The following is a 4,797-nucleotide window of genomic DNA, read 5'->3' as shown; positions in this document are numbered from 1 at the left end:
GTAATTTTAAGAAGGGTAAATGAAAGACCCACATTGCACACATAGTGTTCAACAACTGTGATCTGACCCTTCTAAAGGTGCTTTTTGACCAACAATTACAGATTACGTATCATACAGGGGCGTATAGCGTGGGGGGTGTCTAGGAGTCTTGACACCCCCCTTTGAATCTCAGTAAACTATGATCAAAAAAATAAAACCGTGATTGCTGCGATGTTGTATCGGAAACATTGCACCTGGCATCTAAAACAAGTTAGTCGTCGGTGCTTATCGCCTCCAACGCCTAATTACCGCTTGTTATCGTTGTTTTATTTAGCAGTCACCGACACAAGTAATCTCAAACACGCCGATAAAGAAAATATATTTTATTGTAAGAAATTCTCAACAACGTAGAAAACAAGCTTGTAAGGTACAAGCTTTTTATTACCCTCAATCTCGAAAAAGAAGCGCTTGGCCGTCGCATTTTCTAAACATAGATTAAAACGTCGACAATTTTGAAAGCCACGCTTCATACCATCGGCGAATTAAACTACAAATCACCAAATTTGTTGATAGGAAATGGAAAATTTCCAAAGAATGGAAACTTCAATTTAATAAGCAATTACGTGTTATACGCGGCTCTATTGAAAACTGGTTCTAAAGTTTTAAAGTTGAAGAAAAAAATTCTACTGCGCAACTTTTTTTAGTGCGCAAGAATAATTTAAGGCTGCGTTAGCAGGCAGATCAATGTTTTTTTGTTGGAGTGAGTCGTGAAAATTGTATAGATGACGTCACTTTTGTCATGCCAATATATTTTAAAACGTTCTGTTACCGGGTTAAACTCGGAAATGTGAAATATGCAACTGCAGTCGAGTTTAAATGCAATCAAGGATATGGCAGCAAAGCGTTATCGCGAAAAAATATCCCATTATTCTAGTTAAATTAACAAAACGTCTAATTAGGAAGATAGATATATGATGACTTTAGCACACTGTTAAGAATCGCGATGTAAATAGTGCGCGAAAAGCAAATTTTACTGCGAAAATTGTGTGGTTTAGCTGCGCAATTGTGCAGTTGCGCACCTTAGAGGGAACAATGTTGGGCACAACGCACCGCATCGTGAAGTACGATAAGCTACATAGTAGACGATTATGTCTATTCTACGTCACAATGCTGCAAAATGCGGAACTGGACAAGTCCTAATTTTGTTGGAGAAGCCTGCAACATCTATTTTCATTTTACAATTAAGATATAAAATTATAATATATTTGGCGGACCGGCAGGAAAGTTCAAACGGACTGGCACCGATCCGCGGACCGGCGGTTAAGATTGGCGTATGGTTGTTTCACGCCTCGCTCCTCTCTGAGCCTGTGTAGCTTAGTTGGTAGAGCGACGGTCCTGGTATGACCTGAGGTCGTGAGTTCGAACCTTACTGCAGGCTGCAGGCTACTCTTTTTAGCATGCCCTGCTTGCGTCATTGATCGACAGATTCGGTGACTCTGCAATGGATCTCGTTGTACAAATAATATACGGGATTCAATTTTAGATTTCCAGAACTTAAACTATAACTGCAAAATTTATTGTACTTTGGACTCGGCTGTGAAAAAGTTTCAACAGATAAACTCACTCTATATTCATTGTATTATAGCTATCTACTTCAGCTTGGGTTATTTTTTCAGGGTATTTCTCGCCATCTGTCCAGCACTCGGCCTGTTTCCACATTGAGTTCAAGCAGTGTCTTGAATGCGGTCCGATGTACACCGTGCAAAAAGCAGGAAACTCTGTCAAAACGAAATGGTTACATCTGCAACAATCCTAAATCATGATGTAGTTGTCACATAAAGTTTGTACTACGAAATACACCTTTTTTATTGCTAAATCTCATAGGTTTCCAAGTGGTGAATATTATAAGTAGGGCATTAACATAACTTGTTTTCTATTTAGGATTGAGTCATTGGTGATGTAGTTTAAGAACACACACACAGTACTACATAAGTGTTTAAGAAGGGCGATTTAATTTAACAGTTTAACATAAAAAGTTCGAAACTATCTGTGCTTTTTTGGATAAAGGTGGTATGCAAAGAAACATTAACAATGTTTAGGAATCACTTGCAAAACATTGCTAGGTTCGACCACACTAGTGTGATACAGCTGTATTGGTGCTTACTGTTTAGCCTTGTGGCTTTACCGGATGCTACTGAACACTGTGGTGGCAAAAATCTCCTGGTAATATTAGTACAAAGGGAATAGTTGGCCCTATAACCTGGTTAGCAGTAAGGGTTAAGTCAATTCAGCAACAATGTTTATGCCCTCGACAAAACAAGTTGCCTTTAGTGCAGGGATTCTTAAACCTTTTTTACTGCGGACCCCTAAGGTTTAGTTAGTCAAGAAATTTTCAAAATAAATTGACATGATAAACTGACGTCACAATACAAGTAGACTTCATAAATATGCTTATTTCTGTCCAAAAAAGTAAAACGAAATGGAGTGTAAATACATTCAGTGCTAAACGTTTTATTCTTAATTAAATTTTTTTATAAATTGATTACCTCTAAAATAATACGTTAATATTTTGATTATGTTTTCATGGACCCCTAAAACTAGTTCATGACCCCCTAAGGGTTCATGGACCCCAGCTGAAGAACCCCTGCTTTAGAGCTAAATTACCGATATATAGCAAGATACAAACATAAAGGATGAACTTTTGAAGAAATAAAAATACAAGTTTTTTAAGATGCACATGAAAATTACACTTATTAAAACTTACCGAATCCATAGCACATTTTTTGGTGATTTTTCGAATTTTCGTTGGCAAGTCTGTGCAAAACATCGTGATGTTCCTCCTTTACTTGCCTAGACCAAAAAAAAAACAAATATAAAAATAATTTCAACAAAAAAGTTGTGGTTTTTGTTAAATGGTCTATCAAAATACTTGAACTTAAAAATAAATTATGTGATGGTAGGCTACCCTTACAAGTACTAAGTTATGAAAGGATGCAACCAATGACCCTAGTTAATAAGTTTACCTCATCAAAATCTTGTACAAACCATATATTTCTATGTCCATAGCAACTGGTTCCACCCCGTTAATCAATATACATGCTGAGCGATATAATGCATTTTGTCTAGCTATGGTTGGTAAAGCTTCAATCACTGGGATGTTTTGGGGACATGCTTCCCACAATGCCGTGATCATACTGTGAAGCAGTGGTGTAATGACTTAATTAAGTTGACTGAAGTTAACGTTTGTAAATTATATTACTTGAAATATATGCATGCAAAATGATTGGACTGGATTTGAGATTTTTGACAAAAGTAACTTGACTCGGTCTTGAGTGTTTCAGGGTTGGGCTTAAGCACTCGCCCCCTCGCCAATGCGAGTGCAAATCTCTCCGGGCGAGTGCTGATTGACACCCACTCGCCCGACTGGCGAGTTGCTTCGGCGAGCAATTTTTAACTTGTGTTAAGCAACATTTCAAGCGAAACATTACTTAGTGCCAGTTATTTCCTTAAACACTAAGGCTCAAATACATTCAACACTACACAAATAATAAGGTTTTAATCGAATTCAAGTTCGAAACTCGTAATAAAAATTCTTTGTCCCGCTGTAGATCGTAATAAATAAATAAATAAAAACTCTTTGTCCCGTTTTAAAAAAATCGTTTACCGGCAAACAATCAAAGACGTCATTGCTGCAGTGGCAAATAGTTACGAGGTTTATTGTTTAACTTAAACGTTGTTAATTTTTAAATGTTTAACCTGGGCGTTGACGCCTTTGGAAAAGTTGACTAAACTTGCGGTGTACCCAGCGATAAGAAGTTTACTTTTCTGTATTTATTGAATTGTTTTCATAAGAAAATTATAAGCAATTGCTGCAGTTTTTGGTAACAATGGCAACAATAAGTTCGAATGCAAAGGTCTTATATTATTTGTAGACAGTGTTTTTTAAGACGTTTTAAGAGACCGAAACGGCCAACTGAACACTACGGTATTTTAAAAACTACAGCTGAGAATTAGCACTTATTAACGTAAGTATGTTGTTGCGATCTCTAAAGCTTATAGCGCAGCACAGAACCTTTGGTGCATATGCTTCTGTGCGAATAAAATAATGGTTTAGTTGTAAATTTACAATTATTTTGTGATTATTTGCTGTTCAACCAGCAACTATAGTGTTGAGCGAAGTTTGCGTTTTGTTTCTAGCGCGAAGCAACCTGCGGTGAAACGTCCGTCAAGCATAGAAAATCCAGAACACGAAAAAAACGCGAGCATTGAAAAAAAGGAAAACATACAGGCCGTGGCTACTAAATTGTCAGTGTTATTTTTTTTACTAAATACTGTAAAAAATATTTCGGCTAAAAAACATTGTTTTAAGCGTAAACTGCTTTATGGGTCATTAATTTGTTCATCCATGCATGGAAATAAACGACCAGACTTTTATAAAAACTAATGTATACGTATAGAAACAAATCATAAGACAGTTAACGATAACCCAAGAAATGACCGCGCTAGGGCGGAAATTTGCAGACGGCGTGCCAACGAATTTGGCGAGTGTTATTTCGGCTGGGCGAGTGCAAATTTTTTCTTAGGAACAACCCTGGTGTTTATAATTTTTTTTTCTATGTAAACAGTTTCCTCGCTAACTGTTGCATATTAGTTGTTTGCTAATCATATTATCACTCAGGATTGGATGAGTTTACCAATATTTATAATTTAGTAATTTGTTTCAATAGAAATGACTGGACTTGGACATGCTATGACAAGGACTTGATTAGCTATTTTTTGCAAATGACTTGACTAGCTTTTTCGCAATTGGCTTGACTT

At 36.7% G+C, this 4,797-nt stretch overlaps 1 non-coding gene across 1 annotated transcript; it reads left to right on the top strand.

Annotated features, from left to right (window-relative positions):
• Positions 1 to 1,342: 1,342 nt before the first annotated feature.
• Positions 1,343 to 1,417, top strand: Trnat-ggu (transfer RNA threonine (anticodon GGU)). Its single transcript has one exon. It is a non-coding gene; the product is annotated as a tRNA-Thr (tRNA).
• The last annotated feature ends 3,380 nt before the right edge of the window (positions 1,418 to 4,797 follow it).

Source organism: Ascidiella aspersa, chromosome 1, assembly GCF_963924565.1.
Source record: "Ascidiella aspersa chromosome 1, kaAscAspe10.2, whole genome shotgun sequence".
NCBI lineage: Eukaryota > Metazoa > Chordata > Ascidiacea > Phlebobranchia > Ascidiidae > Ascidiella > Ascidiella aspersa.
Note: the sequence above shows the minus strand (reverse complement) of the source record. Positions and strands in the feature narration are given on the sequence as shown.